The sequence below is a fragment of the Nelumbo lutea genome, chromosome 6, assembly GCF_056320005.1.
Source record: "Nelumbo lutea isolate HS-2025 chromosome 6, American lotus-T2T, whole genome shotgun sequence".
In the NCBI taxonomy this organism is placed as follows: domain Eukaryota; kingdom Viridiplantae; phylum Streptophyta; class Magnoliopsida; order Proteales; family Nelumbonaceae; genus Nelumbo; species Nelumbo lutea.
The window spans coordinates 58,908,354-58,934,122 of record NC_142689.1 but is presented as its reverse complement, the minus strand read 5'-3'; the positions used below and the strand labels follow the sequence as shown (position 1 = coordinate 58,934,122).

General features: G+C 33.0%; 3 non-coding genes across 3 annotated transcripts; all 3 read right to left on the bottom strand.

Annotated features, from left to right (window-relative positions):
• Positions 1 to 1,055: 1,055 nt before the first annotated feature.
• Positions 1,056 to 1,127, bottom strand: TRNAD-GUC (transfer RNA aspartic acid (anticodon GUC)). The gene has a single exon. It is a non-coding gene; the product is annotated as a tRNA-Asp (tRNA).
• Positions 1,128 to 20,414: 19,287 nt separating this feature from the next.
• TRNAD-GUC (transfer RNA aspartic acid (anticodon GUC)) lies at positions 20,415 to 20,486 on the bottom strand. Its single transcript has one exon. It is a non-coding gene; the product is annotated as a tRNA-Asp (tRNA).
• Positions 20,487 to 20,492: 6 nt separating this feature from the next.
• Positions 20,493 to 20,563, bottom strand: TRNAG-GCC (transfer RNA glycine (anticodon GCC)). The gene has a single exon. It is a non-coding gene; the product is annotated as a tRNA-Gly (tRNA).
• Positions 20,564 to 25,769: the final 5,206 nt, after the last annotated feature.

Here is a 25,769-nt window from a genome sequence, read left to right as displayed (position 1 = left end):
TCCGGTGACCATTGTGATGTTCGGCGTTTGTGCACCATTCCGGAAGGCGACAGTAAGCAAATAGCCTCTACCCATTTCTTTTCGACTATAAAGTAAAAGCCCTAATTTTTCCTTTTTCTTTGATGTTTTGTAGTGGGGTCAGAGATACTTTTTTATTAAAGAGATTGATTGGGTAGTCGCCGCTATGCCGCTACGAGATCAACAGTAGTCATGGATAGCTGTTTGTAGCCATTGTTCGCCAAGCTCAATCCCACCTTGGTTCAAACAAGATCAGCTCCGGTTCAACCTCACCTTGGTTCAAAGGGTATTATTGTCATTTTCTAAAAATATAAGAGTGAGATTCTGTGACATAGTAAATTGAAATGGATTTTAATAGAACACTAACGGTAGGGGTTTATTTAGTCAATTGACTTAAGGAAACCCGCAGGGAATATGGAAACAGTAGGGATATTGTTAATTAATTATGTAAACCTTAAAGATTTATTGGCTGTAAAATTTTCAAATATGATATCTTTTCAGTATCCTAATCATAATAGAACCCATATATTAAACATTAAACAATTACAGTAAAAATCATAACAGAAAAAATGACACTTTTTTTTTGTTTGTGCTCATTCTTTACTTTTATTCGATGATTTCATACTTCCAATAAATCTATAACAATTAACAGAGAAAACCGCGAGTAACAAAGAATCTATAAATCTAACTCCATACTCAAATAATAATAATAATTTGCATAGGTGTGGGAAAAATTAAAAAAAGAAAATCTATTATGGAATGATAATCTGGACCTCATCTTTGAGAAAACCCTAAAAAAACGAGGTGTGGGGAAAATTAAAAGAAGAAAATCTACTATGGAATGATATTCTGGACCTCATCAACCCTAAAAAATGCCTTAATACGCCGTTGCCGAGGATCGAACCCGGGTCACCGCGTGACAGGCGGGAACACTCACCACTATGCTACAACGACTAGACATTTTGTGGTGACTGAGAAAACTCTTTTGATAAATGGTTAAGTCAATAAAAGAAGAATTAATCTTGGAAAAAAGGAAACGCCGTTGCCGGGGATCGAACCCGGGTCACCCGCGTGACAGGCGGGAATACTCACCACTATACTACAACGACATACAATGCACCAGCCGGGAATCGAACCCGGGTCTGTACCGTGGTACTATTCTACCACTAGACCACGGGTGCTTCCATGAACAAGATAAATGACATTGGCTTCTGAATGAATTACTTCCACGGTTTAATTAAGTTTTTTATATTTATTTTTTGTTTAACAGAAATAAACTTCGTTAATATCAAATGATAAGATATCTTTTTCGTTGGATAATCGTTCAACCTAAAATAGCAAGCCGCTTGGTAAATTGCATTGACAGAGAAATTTCGCCCCAAGCTCCCTACAGGACATTTCAGCCCCTACATTAAGAACGCCTATTCTGTCTTACATAATTGGTGCGTGTGCAAGAAACTTTTCCTGCTTGGTTTGTTTTCCAGCTCTTGATTATCTGCCAATAATATGCATCCGGACAACCTACCAACTACCAACATGATCTGATACATGATGGGTCCCATTCTCATGGTGAGAAGTATGGTGTTAGATCATGTTAATAGGGGTTGGAACTTGTTTTATTGGGAAGAGATCCCAACTCGGTTTCCTTCAAGTAGAATCAAGAGGGTAGGATCTGCTTCCAACAAAACACTCTCAACACTGTCTTAACAGCCCATTGCAGCTGCACATTAAGAATGTCTCTCTTATTATTCGTGAGGGCACACTTCCAATGTACAGTTGCAATAGGTAGTTGCGGCAATAATTGGATAATTTTTCATGTTCACCCCACCAGATTAAAATATCAAAATTATTTAATTCCTTCAAATTTAGAGGGTTAATTAAATTAAAAAAATTAGCTTGCAAAAAAACTTAAGTTCAGAAAATGAACTTGATCATGAAGTGGTAGCAGATTTCTACCTTTTATTTATTAAAGACCAAAATTTTTATCTTCTATAACTAAAAATAGATGTTTTATAAGTGAAAGTTGTATCTGTACAAGTTCTCCTATGTCCTAATAATTTGAGATTCATATAAATTGTATACTTCAAATAATAAATTATTAATTTCCTCTTTTTTTTTATTTCCAATTTCAGTTCTCATATTTTCACGATAAGATTCAATTAAAACATCTAAACCATCTTTCCTAATCCTAAGATCTAATATTGTAGTTAAACAATATAGAGGAGAAATATTTTCCCAATATTTTTTAAATTTAACTTCCATTATTTCAATAATATTATGAAAATTTGAATTACTTCTATATTTTGAAAAATATCCACTAATCATAAATATAAGATTAACTAAAGGTAATAAACACCAAATAAAAAATTCATTAGTTGTATCACAAACAATTTATAAAATATCTTTTGTACAAATTCCATCCCCAATCATCCTCAATTATAAAATCATGTGGGATTTTCTCATTATAAAATTTAGTAAAAATGTCTTTGTATGAAATACAACTAATACAGAATTTTATATTTTAAGCCAAATTTTTTACATAAATATTTAAATTTTTGTTTTCTTGTTCAAGAACTTCTAATATATATAATACAATTTCTAATTTTAGAAATATGATGAAAAATAATATTTAAAGTATCTTGAACACATAAATTTAAGTTGTGACATACACATCTAAAATGAAATAATTTATAATTTAAACATGGTTTTAGTTGAGATTTTAAAATGTTTATATTGAACCATTATTACTAACCTTATTAAAACTAATAGAAAAAACTGTATTTTCTATGTGTTCTATACTTTATTATTTTTGTATATTGATATTTTATTTTTTGTATTTTTCTGTATTTTTTCTGCATTTTATTTAATTTTATGCTATTTTTATTATTTACAAATATATTTTTATTTTTAATTGATTTATGACATCATGGGTCAAACCATTCGACTCAAACGGTTGAACTGTGAAACCGGAAAATGGTCCCCTAACCAGTTATGTTTCTGGGTCGTTTTCACAAACCTTGAGTATTACGCTTATTTCATCTATGTGCTAGTATGATACTGGACCAAACACTGGTAGAGATCAATTCTCAAACAGAGCTAGAATGGATTTCAAGAGGATTCTGGGTTGGATTTAAGGCGGGGTTTGGGTAAAATGTGAAAAGAATTTGAAAATAGTGAATTGGGGTAGGATGTCCATTTATGTCATTTTGAAAATACTAATTCAATTATGTGCAGGGTATTTTCGAAAAATGACACCTTCTATTAGCCAAGGTAACGAAGAGGGTGTTTTTGTCCAATGGCCAAAGTTCGGGGGGTCTTTGTTGAAAAAAAAGTATAGGGGTCTTTCTCATTGACCCCAAAGTACAAGGGGGTCTGTAATTTACCCAATAAAAAATGGTAATTCTCTTAAACTACTCTAAGGTTTACGAAATTAAGTAACTGTACCCCTATTGCTTACATATTCCCTACGAGTACCCTTAAGTTTTCAAATAATTGACATTTTCATTAAATCATGACGAAAAAGACGAATTGTCACATTTACCATTGGGCTAAATTAGCAGGAAAAAAAATAAAAAAAAGAAATGATAAAACATTTTATTTAAGGAAATGACCATCTTACCCTTTTGGTTTAAGTCACCCGCAAGGGTTAGACAAGTCTGTTTGGCTGGTGAACAGTGCCACAACTCTTCGCTGTACATTTAGCTGAAAGTCTAAAATGCCAAACCCTTGTTACTCCATATCGAACTCTGGTGACCATTGTGCACCATTCCGGAAGGCGACGGTAGGCAAATAACCTCTACTTTTTCCCGTTTTTTTCCGATTATAAAGTAAAAGCCCTAATTTTTCCTTATTGTTCGATGTTTTGTGGTAGGGTCAGAGATACTTTTTTATTAAAGAGATTGATTTGGGTAGTCGCCGCTATGCCGCCACGAGATCAACAGTAGTCATGGACAGCTGTTTGTAGCCATTGTTCGCAAAGCTCAATCCCACCTTGGTTCAAACAAGATCAGCTCCAGTTCAACCCCATGGTTCAAAGTGTATTATTATCATTTTCTAGAAATAACATGTGAGCAAATTGAGATGGATTTTGATGGAACACTAACGATAGAGGTTTAATTAGTCAATTGTCATCAAATTTAAGGAAACCCTTAAACGCCGTTGCCGGGGATCGAACCCGGGTCACCCGCGCGACAGGCGGGAATACTCACCACTATACTACAACGATTAGACATTTTGTGGTGAGTGAGAAAGATATTTTGATAAAACAGAGTCAGTAAAAGAACAATTAATCTTGGAAAAAAGGAAACGCCGTTGCCGGGGACCGAACCCGGGTCACCCTCGTGACAGGCGGGAATACTCACCACTATGCTACAGCGACATGCAATGCACCAGCCGGGAATCGAACCTGGGTCTGTACCGTGGCATGGTACTATTCTACCACTAGACCACTGGTGCTCCAAATTGTCCTTTTGAATGTTTTTTTGACAGTTTTGCCCTTATTTGCATTCCCTTTCCTTGTATATGGCGGTGCAACATAAGTCTATTTAGTTGAGGTAATGGTTGTTTGTGCAAATTCCTAAAGGCATGATGCATAAGTCTATTTAGTTTTGTTGGGCTAATTCCTTCACTGTTCATTATATGCATGATTGCTGATACTATTCCTGCCAGGATTGAGAATAAATCTTGGACTTTATCTGCCCTCTACCCTCATTGTTTTATAAATGCCATTAGAACCAAATAGTCCTACATCCTTCAAATTATAATAACACTTAAGGGAGGGAAAAGACCTCCACTACCTCCATCCAATAGGGAAATAAACTCTGGAACTAACACACTACTCTTTGTTGACAGAGTCCACTTACATGATTCTGAACTCCATGAGAGTCAAAGTTCAATAAACAATTCCAATTGCCAATAGTTCAATGAGCTCCAAAATAGAATGCTAGCTATCTCCAGGAAGATCAAAATACTCTCCTTGGCTCCTCTTAAATTCTTCAATAAAAACACTTTTTCACATGATTTTTCCTGATTTGTTATTTATACATTGCATTCCAACTAAAGAATCCTCAATAATAAGGATTATATACATGAATAATTTCTCTTATGAATAGTTTGGTCTTGTGTACTTTTAGCCAATATTTTTCAGCATTTCTTCATGATTTTACACCTCTTATTTGGCAAAAAATAAATCCCCTTAGGAGTCATTGCTTTCCTTATACAAAAAAAAAAAAATAGGATGATGGTGAAGGAAGAGCATGTGGAGATAAGAATAGTATAAATGCATCCAAAGTGGACCATGTCATGCTTTTGAAATATAGTGAAAGAACCATTTTTAACACTAATAAAACTCAAAGCCTTCCTATGTATCTAACAGTATCTAGTTCTAACCCAAGTTTGTCTAATGGTTAAGGGTTGGTGCAAATGAATCGATTGCATGGGTAACCATAGCAACATTGTGCAAATGCATCGTTAGCACTATCATATATCAATTTAGTACTCTATTTTCCACTTTGTCTATATTAAAGTGCATGAATGAGTTTATCAATTTAATGATAATTTATTCATTTTTATTGTAGAAATGAGTGAGCATTCAACATTCACTCTTCTATCACCAAGCAAACTTAGGTTTGAAACAAAGGTCTGTGACTATGGTAAGATGTGTGTCATCGGGGTGTCAGAGACAACATCCAACCCATAGAAGTTGTTTTATACCTTCCCTCGCAAAGTTGTGAGTGTTATGATGACTTCACTTTCTATGTTGGGAAAACAACTAAATGTGAAATCCTGTGATTTCTTCGAATGGGTTGTTCCAATCAACCACTCAAATGAAGTCACTTCACATATGTACCATGAAGATGCTCAAGCATACCATGTAAGGGAAGTTGAGAAGTTTGTAGCTTAGCTAGATAGTTAGGTGAAAGCATTGGAAAGCAAGTCTGACCAGTTGCTACTTGAAGGCCTAGGGATCACGTGCCTCTTTAAATTGATAGTTCTCTTTACCTTCATTCTTTTGTTTAAGTTTAAAAAGTAGGGTGATGGGAAAAGGAACTTTTTTGATGTTCACATTTTGGGGAGGATGGCTCTATGGTTATGATGTTAGATACTTTTGATGAAGTGTATGGATAGAACTTATACTCTTTGGTTATGTTGTTGGATACTTTTATTATGTTTTATGGTTCTATTATCAAGTGGTGTGATGGATTTATATATGAGACCTTCATTGGATTGGCGATGATCCAACTTAGTGAGAGAGAGAGAGAGAGATGCAGTTTCCCCCTCCAAATTAGTGCTTTTGAATAGGATATCCAAGTATAAATTAACAATGAAAAGCCAACTTAGTGAATGTTCTAATACCACAGTAGTTAACTCAATTAAACTAAAATCTAACCATTGACCCTCTATTGATCTGGTGTCTACTTTATTAACTAATATTGAATTCTAACTAATATAGTTGTAAACAATTAATTCATATAAGCATTTGTTTGGCCTACCAAGTTGTTTTCAAAATGGTGGTGTTTTGATTAAAATACCCTCTATCCTTGGCCACTAGAATTCATTAGGCATTGGAAAAACATAACGATTATATGGCTTGATGCACCTCTAATTAGTACACAATGTGTCCATATAGTCATAAATTTTTCCTTGTTGTGACTGAATACATGAAACCGCATGGCAACAAGGCAGCCTTGTCAGTGACCAAGCCCTACAGCTACACATCCTAGACTGCAAGTTCACCACCACTCTTCCTAGGAAAAGGTCAACCTCAAAATTTCCAATCCTCACATATACTAAGAAGCAAATTCTAGCTTGTGCCTATACATTCTCCAATTTTTTTCTAACACTAGGAGACATTGGCCCCCTATTCCTTCTCGACTTCTCTTGCTTTGTTTGAATCGAATTCATCATTTGCCTCCGGATGGTATCAACTAGTGTGATTATGGGCTTATTCTACAATCCAAATCCACTTGTTAAATGACTCAGAGAAGATGTTACGAATATCATCACTTCTAGCTTTAGGGCCAAAAGCAGATATGGACCACAGATTAGTAGGCACAACACTTAACTACTCATAAGAATCCCAATTCAATCCCTTCAACTTATCCATATACTAATAAACTCTATCATTGTGTATGATGTACGGCGTTACAGCCTTGTCCTGTAGACAATCTTTAAGGTCCTTTCCCTTGAACCTATCCTTGAAGTTGGCATACATGTGTTTGACACAAAACCTATGATCAGCCCTTGGCATTAAACTCTAAAAACATTCCACCAACCCCTAAAAGAAAGTGTGCATTATATTATTAGCATGATAACCAATTAATAAATGTAAACAAATTTAAATTTACATATATAAATTAAGGGTACCTTTTGCCTGCTAGAGATGTAGGTAAACCACATTCCTCTAGACCTCTAATGCACTCATTCCGTAATGTTAGAAACCAAATCCAAGAATCCTTCACCACAACCTTTACATTCGCAAATGCTATTGAGAATATTCCATTATCCCATCCAATCCAACAATATGTAAAATCTATCAAAAATGAGGTTCTTTCAAAAAGCATGCATCAAGCCCAATGATCGGGTGACAACCATCTATAAACCCATTCTTCATTGATGCCAAACAAACAAACAATCTTTGAAATTCCCTATGCAATCCTCATAGAATCCAATCTTCATCACACTTCCAGGATTTGTCTTTAAAACAGCTTAACAATAATTCCACAACTTACTATATTGTTCAGCATGTACCTCCTTATTGTCAACAATTGCTTGCCTCTTTGTGTGGTGAGCTCTGAATGTCAACGTGTATTCCCTTAATGTCAACAACTCTCTGCTTCCTTTTGCAATAAGCTCTGGATCTAGAAGAGTCAACCCTAAACTACCAAAGTGTCTCATTTTGTTGTAAACTAATCTTCCAATTAGGATCATCTTTAAATTTTCCCTCGTACTTATCTACAAACCGTGCAGATGTTACTTATGTGTTTGAATACGCACGTTCACAAGTATGTGTACTCCTAAATGACTTATCTAAAAGGCCTCTTTAATTTGCAACCAGGATGCATATACACTCCACTCACATTTTTTTTCTTTTTTGCAAGAATCCATCAAGCTAGTACCCTCATTCTTAACATACTTAAAATCAATCCCGCCCATGATTGCATAGTTGACCAAGGCCTTCCAGAATGTTGTAGGTCTAGAGAATATCATACCGGTAACCAACTATGGATTCTCCATTTGCTTTTCAATAAAAGCCTCAAATCGATATCCTCCTTCCTCATCAGAACTGTGTAAACTTTCCAACTCCTTTGGCTGCTCATAATTAGACAATATGTCTAACCCAACAACAACATCAACATTGTCAACAAGAACTTCATCCCTATTGACATCACCACCCTTAACCTCATCCTCAAAATACTCATCAATATCATACTCAGCTTCCAATTCCTCTTCCACCTCACATTCCAACTCATAATCAAGATCACCCTCTCTATTAGACCCATATTCAAATTTAAAATCAACACCAACACCAAAATCAAGTTCATCCACATGATCACCTAAACCTGGTGGTGGTGGATCAACACCAGATGAACCAAATTTTGACAGGCCAACCTGTGATAGTGTTGTCTGTGATAGCCTACATTAGCCCTCTTACACCCTGTCACATATATATGAATGTGTTTAACCTATCACATTTCAACCCTACCAATCCATCACCCAAGTCTGCATTGGGTTCCTATAGTATACTTTATTGATTGAATTGTAGCCAAGATCTTTCACTAATAACTATCTCTCAATGAATGATAAAAGGTCACTATCAACACTATGTGTAAGTGAGGTAGTTAGGCTACGTTTAGGGGTCTCCTTGAAGGATGGAGGAAGACCGGGTGCAGGAGGTAAGTTTGGAGGCTAGGGCAAATGGAAAGTGATAAGGCAGTAGAATGGAATGATTGAATGATCGAATGATGCTCCTTGCATTATGAGGTGGTCTCTTATTTATAATGGGAGATCCCGAGGTCCTTAAGGGAAGAAGCCAAAAGTGTTTGATTTCCATTAGGAAAGGGAATATTGGATTCGCTATCGGTCATTAAGGAGCACTGCTAGGCTTTCGCTACGCATCCTATGAGATATCCTAAGGACAAACTTTCCTTTCGTTTGAGGATTCTCATAATCCACATGTACTACTTCCTTTTGTGACCTACTTAACTGATGTGGTGCTGGTGACATCATTGTTTAGCGGGTGCATTTTTATTAAACCTACATGGTGCCTTATCATGCACATAATTTAAAGTTGCATGTGTGGCCGATATTTAATTCTAGTTCACAGTGATCCACAGTTCTGTAATGGTCTCAGGTTCATCACAAAACTATGTGCAATTGAAGTTCATCGTAGAGCTACACACATCCGAGGTTTATCGTAGAACCACACTCGTCCAAGGTTTATCATAGTACCGCGTACGTATAAACTTCATCGCGGGTTCACATTAGCCACTGTTTATCCTGACTTGCATCAAGTACAAGTTTATCACAAACTACGATGAGTCATCTAATCATCACAGACGTTTGATGAGTTATAAGTTCATCGCAGGTAACCAATGAGTTATGAACTCATTGCAAGCATCCATGTGGCATCAATTTGGTATCTTTTATACTTTAACCGAGCACTATGTACCTACATTACCCCCTGCTTATCGGTAAGTGGAATCTTATTGATAAGCATTTTGCCCTCAGATTTGCTTTGAGGCTTTGTGATGAATCGATGTAGGGAGGGGTTTGCGGTGTGTACTGATCTTTTGTGCGTTGAGTTGGTGGTCATTACTATTTTGATTACATCTCATGTGAGTGAAGGAAAATTTATATGGACTTTTGTCAACCCCCTGCCTGTTGACAAGTTAGGAGTGAATCAACAGGCAGTCATGCATTTGGCTTATTAGTAGCTTCAGATAGGAGTTGGATGTTCATTTTCGGTTAGTTTTCATCCACTATGATTTATGAACACATTACCACTAGTGTATAATTGTATATTATTGGTGGTATGTTCAAAAAGTAGCCACCACGATGTATGTTGATACTATACACATTACTTGACATTTGGGCAAAAATAAAAAATAAAAAGAAAAAGAAACATAGACAAGCATCAATGGTAAAATCATATGAAATTTTATGTTGATTGACACACCAATAAACTAAGAGATAAATTAGCACATATATGCAAAATCCTTCATCATCCAATGGTCAAACTATTAGGGGTTGAAACATTCGGACTCCTTCATCATCCAACAAGCAAACTGTAAGAGGCTAAAACATATTAAGATTCCTTCATCATTCAACAAGCAAACTGTAAAGGCCTGAAACATATTAGGGGATGAAACACTCTCCCTCCCCCCCACTAATGTATTGGTTTCCCCTATTTTTTTGTTGACTCTGTGTTAACAATTTGGAAAACAACCCCCTTTTGTTCTTGTTATTTTGTAGCTCGTCTCCTTCATTTGTAAACACTTTCCTCTAACCCCTCTCATTCTGACATGGACAAGGAGACAAAGTGTGTAACAAACTAGAGATTTATATTCATTTAGGTATATGTTGGGATCTGCTTGCACTGACTTTCAACAACAAAACAATGTTGAAGTCCTTACCCTATCATTAATATACTTGCAATCTAACAATTAATAACTATTAAATACTCCAAACTCAATCTAACAATAAGTAATTGTTAAATACTCCAAGTTAGGAGTAAATTAATGTTAAATTCCCAAAGCAAAAGTTTTTTCTAACATTAATATATTAAGTATCTGAAAATAAAGAACTAATAAATATCCAAGCCATGTAGTTAACAATTTGTAAAAACCCATATCATATCTAACAAATATATACTGACTGATTATTGAGATAAAACACATTTGAAAAGTGTTAACCTAAAGTAAAACACAATAAATATGTGAATCAAACACATTTAACCACTATTAAAGATAGCCATGAGTAGAAATATACCAAGACCATAGTAAAAAGGTGTTATATACAGACATCAAGAATATTATAACACCCGCTTCAAATAATATATTACTAATAGAGAACATTCAACTAGTACAAAAACATAATTTTCCAAGCAAACCATCGAGGTATATAACAAACATGAAGAAATCGAGATGTATAACAAACTTGAAAAATTCAAAAGTGAAACCCTAAGTTCAAACAAAAGGACTTTCTTACCTCTTCTTGTACTATTTTGCAATAGGTTACCTTCTTCTCAATGATGGTGAAAAATAGCCCTTCTTCCTTGGCAACGGCAAAAATAAGTCTTCTTCTTGGCAATGAAGAAAAATATGCCTTCTTCTCTAGTGCAACAACATAGTTATTCTTGATGTAATATTACCATGGTTTTCAAAACTAGACCGGACGGTCGGACCGGAAAAAGCGCTAATCATTTAGCCCTCGGGTTTGATTATACTATAAACCGCTAAAACTTAAAAACACGTTGAAAAGGTTAGAGAACCAATGACCCAGGCGGTCCAATAACTAAACCGTTTGACCTGAGCAACAGTTTGAGGGTTATGTATTTCATTTTTGTTGATTTAAAAATAATAAAAATAAAAAAAGACCCCCATATTCCCCATCCTAGCTCATCCGTAAATTAGGGTTAGAACGAAAGTCATTTTCATTCTAACCCTTCCTAGCTCATAAGCCCTCATACCTCTATCGATGACCTACAGTGGCCATGAGCTATGGCGACTAATGGTGAAACACGATGACCAATGGTACCTCACGGTGACCGACGACAACAATGAGGCTTCATCTACAGTAGTTTTGCAATGGCAAGCAGTTTACATTTTGTAACCACCAATAACCTCTATTTATCAAGGACTTGCAGCAGCAACCGGCGGTTTTGTAGCGGTATCTGACAATTTTGCAATGGTGACCAGCGGTTTATAACATGCTATTACAGTAGCAGTTGGTACTTGGAACTTGGAAGTGGTAGTTTGCTCCTCAGCTAGAGTTGCAACAACAATCATCAGCGACCAAACTAGAGTCTACCAGCAACGATTTTTGTGAGCTTAACACTGTCACACCACTATTACCAGTAATGAAACCATAAAGGTATAAAATGCTTATAAGAGTTTAACACTGCCAATTTAATTGATTCTTTGAATTTTTTGCTTAATTATCTTTTTTGCTGAATTATTTTCTTAATAAGATACAAAGAGTCACATACTCACATTTTCTTAATTAATTTTTCTTTATTAATATTTTTTAGAATTCCTTACTTATTTGCTCTGTCAAAGAATGATAAAATCCATATTAATTAATTAAATGATGTTTATTTGCTTAAATTAATTGCTTCTTGATTCTTGATTTTTGTATTATTAATTTTTGCTTCTTGATTCATGCATGGATTTATTGAAGCAAGATTACATTGCATATATTTTGTGTAAATGAATGTGCTTGTATGGAGTGATTTTATATTTTGGTTAGTTTTTTGGTCATTAAATGTGTTATTCGAAAATCTAAATTTTATATTTTGTGTTTGTATGAAGGGATGTGTTATTCGAAAATCTAAATGTCAATTTCATCAAAATCTAAAGCAAAAAGTTGATTTTTCTTGGGAGCATGCTTCCCTTAAAATTAACCCTTTTAGTGGAGCAAAGTCAATGACATGTCTTTATTGTCAAAAGACTTTTAAAAGGGGAGGGATTAATAGGATGAAACAACATCTTACCAAAAAGAAAGGTGACATTGCAATTTGTTGTAAAGTCCCATATAAGGTAAAATACAAAATGAAGCAGTTGTTGAATGAAATCAATGAAAGAAAAAGAAGTGAAAAGCAACCTCTGAATTTTGTTGATGACACTAGAACATATTATGTAAAGAATGATGATGATGATGATAAGATTAGGGAAACAGATCCACCTAGTACACATGATACTTATCAAGGGAAAAAACCAACTACATCATTGGGAAAGGGGAAAGCATCTTTAGGGCTAATAACTATCCATTTTGCTCCATGGACCATTATAGGTGCACAACCTGGTATTAAGAGTGTATTGGCATCTAAGGGAGTAATTAGTCATGTGGATCGTGCTGCTATGAAGTGGTTGTGTGATGCTTGTATTCCCTTGAATGTTTTGTGTTTAAGATATTATTAGCCTATGTTGGATGCATGTGCTACTCTATTGGTCTAGGGTACAAAACTCATTTTAATCATAATTGTAGGACCAGTTTGTTGATGAATTTAGTTCAGGAAGTTCAAATATCAGTTGATAAACTCCGTAAGGATTGGGCTACATATGGTTGCACCATAATGGCTTACAGTTGAATAGATACATGTAACTAGACATTGATTAATTTTTAGTGTATTGTTACAGGAAATGCATTTGTGAAGTCTATAGATGCTTCTGAAATAGTGAATAGTGTAGAGAATTTGTTTCTTTTGTTTAAAGAAGTTATTGATTGGGTAAAATCATAAAATGTTGTTCAAGTAGTCATTGACAATGCTTCAAATTATGTAGTTGCAGGAAGATTGTTGGAAGCAAAATTTCCATGGATTTATTGGTCACCTTGTGCAACACATTATTTGAACTTGATGTTAAAGGAAATTGGGTAAGTGGATTATATTGCAAATGTAGTTCAACGTGCATCTAAAATTACAAAGTTTGTCTATAATCATATTTTTGCACTCTCAATAATAAGGAAAAAACCTGATTGGACTGAGATAGTATGTCCTGGAGCCACTCGCCTTACAACTAATGTCATTGCATTGGATAGCATTTTGAAGCACATTCATGATTTGAAAATTTTGGCGATAGATCAAAGTTTTAATGACTCTAGGTTTGTTAAAATGCAAAGGGGAAGGGAGTAATAAAAAGAGTGTTGGATTTTGAATTTTGGAAACAATGCAAAATGATTATGGGTTTCACATCACCTTCTATTAGGGCATTGAGACTTGTAGATTCTAACTTTAAGTCTACAATGGGGTATATATTTCATGTTATGTTGAAGGCAAAAGAATCATTGAAAAAGTACTTTAATTATAGGAAAGTTGAATATGAACCAATCATGCAGATTATTGATAGAAGATGGAATAAACAAATGGGTTAGAGGTTTCATCTTGTAGGGTATTATTTTAACCCAGCCTTCCAATATGATCCAAAATCAAAATTCAAATTCCCAATCGTTATGTCAACAATTTTTTATGTCATTGAAAATCTTGCAATCAAATCAAATGATGTGGACTTACTATTTTTGAAAATTGTCATGGTAATTTTGGAAGACCTTTCTCAGTGAAGACATTTAAGACAATGCCTTCAGTTAATAATTTTTTTTTTCTTATAGCAGGTCTATTATTTCAATTTTATTTTATAAATTAAATCAACTCCATTTCATTTCATATAGGTGAATGGTGGTCGAAATTTGGTTGTGGTACTCCAAATTTGAAAATAATTATTGTACAAATACTTAGCCATACGTGTAGCTCATCTGGATGTGAACGTAATTGGAGTATTTTTGAACATATACACACGAAGAGAAAGAATATGGAAGCACCAAAGGCTCAATGACCTAGTATATGTTCATTGCAACCTGCACGTGATGGGTGGGTAAGTGTTTTATGTTTCATAATTGTCTATTTTTGTACGCTTTCATTGCATCTAATTTTATCATTTGTTGCTTTGTAGGAGAAAAATTGAAAGTCTTGACCCAATCGGGCATGAGCATGTTGATATTATGGAAGATTGGATAATGCACGATGATGATGATCCTTCATTACTTGATGGTTATGAAAAGCATGATATGTTTATAGTTGATGAGAGAACATTTCTAATAATGGAATCACTATCAAGAAAAAGAGTTATGACTGATGGTAACTATTATTGATATTATCTCATATGACATTTCCATATTTGATTCTTTTGGCTATTTCTTGAGTTCTAATTTCTATTTTTATTCTTTAAATGGTGATGATGATTTTTTTTCATTGAGCAATGGGGAGTCGTCGAGTAAAATACAACCAACACCCAACTTGGAGATGAGATGAAACACAACCTCCCAAAGATGAAAATGAAGATAATGGTGAAATACCACTTGGCTTTGGTTGGTAGTTGGTACCATTAAGAAATGAGGCCAGCATATCTTAAGAATTTGAAATATTGGATTAATACAATTTATATGTTGAAATTGAAGTTTTAATTTGTGTTTAATACTTGTTGAACTTGGTTTGTGATTTTTTTATTACTTGTGATTGTAATCTTTTTTATTTTTGAATACCTAAGTATTGTGCTTGATGAATTAGGAATGTATGATGTTATGGCAATATCTATGGAATATTTTGCAAATTTTCTCTCTTGACTTCTTAGTATTTTTGAGCAGGAAGTCTAAGAGACTTGACCATCTAAAGTGGTTTCTTTCCATTTGTATAGGTAAGGGCATTTCTAAAGCAAGTCTTGCTTTTATTTAGTTTTACTTCTTGTTATGTACGGATTCATTGAGTTGCAATTCCTGATGTACAATTGATTGCATTTGCTATTAATAAAAGTGATTTGGTTATAGTAGAGAAGTTTGATCTTCAAAAGGCTCAAAGGTGCTTGAGTTTTTCCCTCCTTTTCTAAAGTACGACAGATTATAATGGCATGAATGCTTAGGAAAACATTGTTTGAAATTTAGTCAAGTCTGTTTATATGAACTAGATAAGCAAATTGTTTGAACTTTTAAAAAACATTATACATTCAGTGAACTCTATGTTTATATGAACTAAATAAGCAAATTGTTTGAACTTTAGGAAAACATTGTAAGTTTAGTGAACTCAATGTTTATATGAACTAGATAAGCAAATTGTTTGACTTTAAAAAAACTGTAATTTTAGTGAAATCTATGTTTACATAAACTTAATTTTTTTGTGTTTTTTCTGTATTTTTTTTTTTGTAATTTCTGTGTTTTTTTGTAGTTTTATAATTTTTTGTATTTTTTGCAAGCATGTGACTGAACACATATCACAAAAACATCCTACTTTCTTTTTAATGTTATTTTTTCAGTATTTTTCTGTATTTGTTTGTAATTTTTCTATTTTATACAATTTTCTATGTTTTTCTTTTTGTAGTTTTTTGGATTTTTTTTTGTATTTTCTGCACATGTACGAGTATGACTAAACACATCATAATTTTTTTTCTATATTTTTTGAACTTTTTGGTTTTTATTCTGTATTTTCTATGTTCTGTACTTCATTATTTTTGTATTTATATAGTTTTATTTTCTATGATTTTCTGTATTTTATTTAATTTTATGATATTCTTTATTATTTATAAATATATTTTTATTTTTAATTGATTTATGATGTAACGGGTCAAACCATTCAACCTGGACGGTTGAACCGCTAAACCAGAAAATAGTCCCTTGATCGTTCTGTTTTTAGGTCGTTTTTAGAAACCTTGCCACTTGCATCCCTTTTTATTTTTCTTTTTTGCTCATTTATTTAATTCATAACAAGTTTTGGACCTAAATGTATATGTTGGAGCAATTCTTACCTCATGAAGATGTCTAGTACTTAAAAGTGCAAAGTAGGTCATTTTGTGTGGGCAACTTGTGCCTTAGTAGGCTAGGGATGTGCCAGTACACAAGCTCAAGTAGGCCCAAGCCAAGTCGGGCCGTGTCACGAGCTTAGGCAGAGTTGGGCTAGTCTTTTTTTTTTTTACTTTTTTTTGACATTTTTATTATTTTCTTTTTCATTTTTTGCCAAGTCTAAATATGATACAAAATTTAGGGAATAACAATTTTAACAAAAAAAACTTAAACAAAATACAAAATAAACAACAAATTGAAAAGAAAAATTTATAATCTTATTTCATTTGAATTTAACAAATACAAAGGAAAAAAATTAATTAAATAATACAATGGAATATCGGATTTGGAATAAAATACGAAAACAATGTAATAAAATTCAAAATAAAAATTTACAATGATATTGACAAAATTATAAATAATTTTGAAAATAAAAATTTTGTAATAATTTAAAAAATTCTATACAATTATTGAGTATACAAATAAATATTAACTTCATTATTTTCTTCAAGTTCTACCTTCATCTCCTTAACCTTGATCTACATCATTTGCTGCTGGTAAAACATTAGTTGAAGTGGCATGCCCTCCTTTATCTTGTAGTTTATCCTCAACATCTAGCCAATCTTTCAAACATATGTACATCTCCAAAGTTTCACCATTCATGTAGCTTCTCTTGTCGTCTACCACGCAAGTACCTACACTAAAAAAACTTTGATGGAATTGTAGACACCGAAGGGGTTAGTAGATCATGTGTCGTGCCAACAATAATTGGATAATTTTTCCATGTTCACCCCACCGAAGAGGTTAGTAGATCAAGTTCAGTATATGAACTTGATGATGAAGTGGTAGCAGATTTTTTCCTTTTATTTATTAAAGACCATAATTTTTTCTCTTCTAGTACTAAAATTAGATATTTTATAAGTGAAAGTTGTACCTACACAAGTTCTCCTATGTCCTAATAATTTGAGATTCATATAACTTGTACATTTCAAATAATAAATTATTAATTTCCTCTTTTTTTATTTCCAAATTCAATTCTCATATTTTCACGATAAGATTCAAGTAAAACATCTAAACCATCTTTCCTAATCCTAAGATCTAATATTGTAGTTAAACAATATAGAGGAGAAATATTTTTCCAATATTTTTTAAATTTAACTTCTATTATTTCAATAATATTATGGAAATTTAAATTACTTCTATATTTTGAAAAATATTCACTAATCATAAATATACAATTAAGTAAAGGTAAGAAACACCAAAAAATTCATTAGTTGTATCATAAACAATTTGTAAAATATCTTTTGTACAAATTCCATCCCCAATCATCATCAATTATAAAATCATGGGATTTTCTCATTATAAAAATTAGTAAGAATGTCTTTGTATGAAATACAACTTTCTAACATAGAATATGTGGACTTCCACCTATGTTGAACATCTAATACAAAATTTTATATTTTAAGCCAAATTTTTTACATAAATATTGAAATTCTTGTTTTTTTGTTCAAGAATTTCTAATATATATAATACAATTTCTAATTCTAGAAATATGGTGGAAAATAATATTTAAAGTATCTTGAACACATAAATTTAAGCTGTGACATACACATCTAATATGAAATAATTTATAATTTAAACATGGTTTTAGTTGAGATTTTAAAATGTTTATATCGAACCATTATTACTAATCTTATTAAAACTAATAGAAAAAACTGTATTTTCTATGTGTTCTATACTTTATTATTTTTGTATATTGATATTTTATTTTTTGTATTTTTCTGTATTTTTTCTGCATTTTATTTAATTTTATGCTTTTTTATTTTAATTGATTTATGACATCACAGGTGAAACCGTTCGACTCGAATGATTGAACCGCCAAACCGAAAAACCGTCCCCTAACCAGTTCTGTTTCTGGGTTGTTTTTAAAAACCTTGAATATTACGCTTACTTCATCTATGTGTCAGTATGATATTGGACCGAACACCAGTAGAGATCAGTTCTGAAACAGAGCTAGAATGGATTTCAAGAGGATTATGGGTTGGGTTTTAGGCAGGGTTTGGGTAAAATGTGAAAATAATTCGAAAATAGTGAATATGGGGTAGGATGTCCATTTATGTCATTTTTAAAATACTAATTCAATTATGTGCAGGGTATTTTCGTAAAATGACACCTTCTATCTTTGTCTAATGGCCAAAGTTCGGGGGGTCTTTATTGCAAAAAAAAGTGTAGGGGTCTTTCTCATTGACCCCATAGTACAAGGGGGGGTCTGTAATTTACCCAATAAAAATGGGTAATTCTCTTAAACTACTCTAAGGTTTACGAAATTAACTAACTACACCCCTACTATTTGCATATTCCCTATGTGTACCCTTAAGTTTTCAAACAATTGACATTTTCATTGAATCGTGATGAAAAAGACGATTTATCACATTTACGGTTGGGCTAAATTAGCAAAATATATATAAAAGAAAAAGAAATGATAAAACATTTTATTTAAGGAAATGACCGTCAAACCCTTTTGGTTTAAGTCACCCGCAAGGGTTAGACAAGTCTGTTTGGCTAGTGAACAGTGCCACAACTCTTCGCTGTACATTTAGCTGAAAGTCTAAAATGCCAAACCCTTGTTACTCTATACCGAACTCCGGTGACCATTGTGATGTTCGGCGTTTGTGCACCATTCCGGAAGGCGACAGTAAGCAAATAGCCTCTACCCATTTCTTTTCGACTATAAAGTAAAAGCCCTAATTTTTCCTTTTTCTTTGATGTTTTGTAGTGGGGTCAGAGATACTTTTTTATTAAAGAGATTGATTGGGTAGTCGCCGCTATGCCGCTACGAGATCAACAGTAGTCATGGATAGCTGTTTGTAGCCATTGTTCGCCAAGCTCAATCCCACCTTGGTTCAAACAAGATCAGCTCCGGTTCAACCTCACCTTGGTTCAAAGGGTATTATTGTCATTTTCTAAAAATATAAGAGTGAGATTCTGTGACATAGTAAATTGAAATGGATTTTAATAGAACACTAACGGTAGGGGTTTATTTAGTCAATTGACTTAAGGAAACCCGCAGGGAATATGGAAACAGTAGGGATATTGTTAATTAATTATGTAAACCTTAAAGATTTATTGGCTGTAAAATTTTCAAATATGATATCTTTTCAGTATCCTAATCATAATAGAACCCATATATTAAACATTAAACAATTACAGTAAAAATCATAACAGAAAAAATGACACTTTTTTTTTGTTTGTGCTCATTCTTTACTTTTATTCGATGATTTCATACTTCCAATAAATCTATAACAATTAACAGAGAAAACCGCGAGTAACAAAGAATCTATAAATCTAACTCCATACTCAAATAATAATAATAATTTGCATAGGTGTGGGAAAAATTAAAAAAAGAAAATCTATTATGGAATGATAATCTGGACCTCATCTTTGAGGAAACCCTAAAAAAACGAGGTGTGGGGAAAATTAAAAGAAGAAAATCTATTATGGAATGATAATCTGGACCTCATCTTTGAGGAAACCCTAAAAAAACGAGGTGTGGGGAAAATTAAAAGAAGAAAATCTACTATGGAATGATATTCTGGACCTCATCAACCCTAAAAAAACGAGGTGTGGGGAAAATTAAAAGAAGAAAATCTACTATGGAATGATATTCTGGACCTCATCAACCCTAAAAAATGCCTTAATACGCCGTTGGCGAGGATCGAACCCGGTTCACCGCGTGACAGGCGGGAACACTCACCACTATACTACAACGACTACAAATTTTATAGTGACTGAGAAAACTCTTTTGATAAATGGTTAAGTCAATAAAAGAACAATTAATCTTGGAAAAAAGGAAACGCCGTTGCCGGGGATCGAACCCGGGTCACCCGCGTGACAGGCGGGAATACTCACCACTATACTACAACGACATGCAATGCACCAGCCGGGAATCGAACCCGGGTCTGTACCGTGGCAGGGTACTATTCTACCACTAGACCACTGGTGCTATCATGAACAAGATAAATGACATTGGCTTCTGAATGAATTACTTCCACGGTTTAATTAAGTTTTTTATATTTATTTTTTGTTTAACAGAAATAAACTTCGTTAATATCAAATGATAAGACATCTTTTTCGTTGGATAATCGTTCAACCTAAAATAGCAAGCCGCTTGGTAAATTGCATTGACAGAGAAATTTCGCCCCAAGCTCCCTACAGGACATTTCAGCCCCTACATTAAGAACGCCTATTCTGTCTTACATAATTGGTGCGTGTGCAAGAAACTTTTCCTGCTTGGTTTGTTTTCCAGCTCTTGATTATCTGCCAATAATATGCATCCGGACAACCTACCAACTACCAACATGATCTGATACCACACATCTCATACATGATGGGTCCCATTCTCATGGTGAGAAGTACGGTGTTAGATCATGTTAATAGGGGGTTGGAACTTGTTTTGTTGGCAAGAGATCCCAACTCGGTTTTCAAGTCACATTACCATCCTTCAAGTAGAATCAAGAGGGTAGGATCTGCTTCCAACAAAACACTCTCAACACTGTCTTAACAGCCCATTGCAGCTGCACATTAAGAATGTCTCTCTTATTATTCGTGGGGGCACACTTCCAATGTACAGCTGCAATAGGTAGTTGCGGCAATAATTGGATAATTTTTCATGTTCACCCCACCAGATTAAAATATCAAAATTATTTAATTCCTTCAAATTTAGAGGGTTAATTAAATTAAAAAAAATTAGCTTGCAAAAAAACTTAAGTTCAGCAAATGAACTTGATCATGAAGTGGTAGCAGATTTCTACCTTTTATTTATTAAAGACCAAAATTTTTATCTTCTATAACTAAAAATAGATTTTTATAAGTGAAAGTTGTATCTGTACAAGTTCTCCTATGTCCTAATAATTTGAGATTCATATATATTGTATACTTCAAATAATAAATTATTAATTTCCTCTTTTTTTTTTATTTCCAATTTCAATTCTCATATTTTCACGACAAGATTCAATTAAAACATCTAAACCATCTTTTCTAATCCTAAGATCTAATATTGTAGTTAAACAATATAGAGGAGAAATATTTTCCCAATATTTTTTAAATTTAACTTCCATTATTTCAATAATATTATGAAAATTTGAATTACTTCTATATTTTGAAAAATATCCACTAATCATAAATATAAGATTAACTAAAGGTAATAAACACCAAATAAAAAATTCATTAGTTGTATCACAAACAATTTATAAAATATCTTTTGTACAAATTCCATCCCCAATCATCCTCAATTATAAAATCATGTGGGATTTTCTCATTATAAAATTTAGTAAAAATGTCTTTGTATGAAATACAACTAATACAGAATTTTATATTTTAAGCCAAATTTTTTACATAAATATTTAAATTTTTGTTTTCTTGTTCAAGAACTTCTAATATATATAATACAATTTCTAATTTTAGAAATATGATGAAAAATAATATTTAAAGTATCTTGAACACATAAATTTAAGTTGTGACATACACATCTAAAATGAAATAATTTATAATTTAAACATGGTTTTAGTTGAGATTTTAAAATGTTTATATTGAACCATTATTACTAACCTTATTAAAACTAATAGAAAAAACTGTATTTTCTATGTGTTCTATACTTTATTATTTTTGTATATTGATATTTTATTTTTTGTATTTTTCTGTATTTTTTCTGCATTTTATTTAATTTTATGCTATTTTTATTATTTACAAATATAATTTTATTTTTAATTGATTTATGACATCATGGGTCAAACCATTCGACTCAAACGGTTGAACTGTGAAACCGGAAAATGGTCCCCTAACCAGTTATGTTTCTGGGTCGTTTTCACAAACCTTGAGTATTACGCTTATTTCATCTATGTGCTAGTATGATATTGGACCAAACACTGGTAGAGATCAATTCTCAAACAGAGCTAGAATGGATTTCAAGAGGATTCTGGGTTGGATTTAAGGCGGGGTTTGGGTAAAATGTGAAAATAATTTGAAAATAGTGAATTGGGGTAGGATGTCCATTTATGTCATTTTGAAAATACTAATTCAATTATGTGCAGGGTATTTTCGAAAAATGACACCTTCTATTAGCCAAGGTAACGAAGAGGGTGCTTTTGTCCAATGGCCAAAGTTCGGGGGTCTTTGTTGAAAAAAAAGTATAGGGGTCTTTCTCATTGACCCCAAAGTACAAGGGGGTCTGTAATTTACCCAATAAAAAATGGGTAATTCTCTTAAACTACTTTAAGGTTTACGAAATTAAGTAACTGTACCCCTATTGCTTACATATTCCCTACGAGTACCCTTAAGTTTTCAAATAATTGACATTTTCATTAAATCATGACGAAAAAGACAAATTGTCACATTTACCATTGGTGGTATGTTCAAAAAGTAGCCACCACGATGTATGTTGATACTATACACATTACTTGACATTTGGGCAAAAAAAAAAAAAAAGAAAAAGAAACATAGACAAGCATCAATGGTAAAATCATATGAAATTTTATGTTGATTGACACACCAATAAACTAAGAGATAAATTAGCACATATATGCAAAATCCTTCATCATCCAATGGTCAAACTATTAGGGGTTGAAACATTCGGGCTCCTTCATCATTCAACAAGCAAACTGTAAGAGGCTAAAACATATTAAGATTCCTTCATCATTCAACAAGCAAACTGTAAAGGCCTGAAACATATTAGGGGATGAAACACTCTCCCTCCCCCCCACTAATGTATTGGTTTCCCCTATTTTTTTGTTGACTATGTGTTAACAATTTGGAAAACAATCCCCTTTTGTTCTTGTTATTTTGTAGCTCGTCTCCTTCATTTGTAAACACTTTCCTCTAACCCCTCTCATTCTAACATGGACAAGGAGACAAAGTGTGTAACAAACTAGAGATTTATATTCATTTAGGTATATGTTGGGATCTGCTTGCACTGACTTTCAACAACAAAACAATGTTGAAGTCCTTACCCTATCATTAATATACTTGCAACCTAACAATTAATAACTATTAAATACTCCAAACTCAATCTAACAATAAGTAATTGTTAAATACTCCAAGTTAGGAGTAAATTAATGTTAAATTCCCAAAGCAAAAGTTTTTTCTAACATTAATATATTAAGTATCTGAAAATAAAGAACTAATAAATATCCAAGCCGTGTAGTTAACAATTTGTAAAAACCCATATCATATCTAACAAATATATACTGACTGATTATTGAGATAAAACACATTTGAAAAGTGTTAACCTAAAGTAAAACACAATAAATATGTGAATCAAACACATTTAACCACTATTAAAGATAGCCATGAGTAGAAATATACCAAGACCATAGTAAAAAGGTGTTATATACAGACATCAAGAATATTATAACACCCGCTTCAAATAATATATTACTAATAGAGAACATTCAACTAGTACAAAAACATAATTTTCCAAGCAAAACATCGAGGTATATAACAAACATGAAGAAATCGAGATGTATAACAAACTTGAAAATTCAAAAGTGAAACCCTAAGTTCAAACAAAAGGACTTTCTTACCTCTTCTTGTACTATTTTGCAATAGGTTACCTTCTTCTCAATGATGGTGAAAAATAGCCCTTCTTCCTTGGCAACGGCAAAAATAAGTCTTCTTCTTGGCAATGAAGAAAAATATGCCTTCTTCTCTAGTGCAACAACATAGTTATTCTTGATGTAATATTACCATGGTTTTCAAAACTAGACCGGACGGTCGGACCGGAAAAAGCGCTAATCATTTAGCCCTCGGGTTTGATTATACTATAAACCGCTAAAACTTAAAAACACGTTGAAAAGGTTAGAGAACCAATGACCCAGGCGGTCAAATAACTAAACCGTTTGACCCGAGCAACAGTTTGAGGTTATGTATTTCATTTTTGGTGATTTAAAAATAATAAAAATAAAAAAAGACCCCCATATTCCCCATCCTAGCTCATCCGTAAATTAGGGTTAGAACGAAAGTCATTTTCATTCTAACCCTTCCTAGCTCTTAGCCCTCTTACCTCGATCGATGACCTACAGTGGCCATGAGCTATGGCGACTAACGGTGAAACACGATGACCAATGGTACCTCACGGTGACCGACGACAACAATGAGGCTTCATCTACAGTAGTTTTGCAATGGCAAGCAGTTTACATTTTGTAACCACCAGTAACCTCTATTTATCAAGGACTTGCAGCAGCAACCGACGGTTTTGTAGCGGTATCTGACAATTTTGCAATGGTGACCAGCGGTTTATAACATGCTATTACAGTAGCAGTTGGTACTTGGAACTTGGAAGTGGTAGTTTGCTCCTCAGCTAGAGTTGCAACGACAATCATCAGCGACCAAACTAGAGTCTACCAGCAACGATTTTTGTGAGCTTAACACTGTCACACCACTATTACCGATAATGAAACCATAAAGGTATAAAATGCTTATAAGAGTTTAACACTCACAATTTAATTGATTCTTTGAATTTTTTGCTTAATTATCTTTTTTGCTGAATTATTTGCTTAATAAGTTACAAAGAGTCACATACTCACATTTTCTTAATTAATTTTTCTTTATTAATATTTTTTAGAATTCCTTACTTATTTGCTCTGTCAAAGAATGATAAAATCCATTTTTTTTTCAATTAATTAATTAAATGATGTTTATTTGCTTAAATTAATTGCTTCTTGATTCTTGATTTTTGTATTATTAATTTTTGCTTCTTGATTCATGCATGGATTTATTGAAGCAAGATTACATTGCATATATTTTGTGTAAATGAATGTGCTTGTATGGAGTGATTTTATATTTTGGTTAGTTTTTTGGTCAATAAATGTGTTATTCGAAAATCTAAATTTTATATTTTGTGTTTGTATGAAGGGATGTGTTATTCGAAAATCTAAATGTCAATTTCATCAAAATCTAAAGCAAAAAGTTGATTTTTCTTGGGAGCATGCTTCCCTTAAAATTAACCCTTTTAGTGGAGCAAAGTCAATGACATGTCTTTATTGTCAAAAGACTTTTAAAAGGGGAGGGATTAATACGATGAAACAACATCTTACCCAAAAGAAAGGTGACATTGCAATTTGTTGTAAAGACTCCTATAAGGTAAAATACAAAATGAAGCAGTTGTTGAATGAAATCAATGAAAGAAAAAGAAGTGAAAAGCAACCTCTGAATTT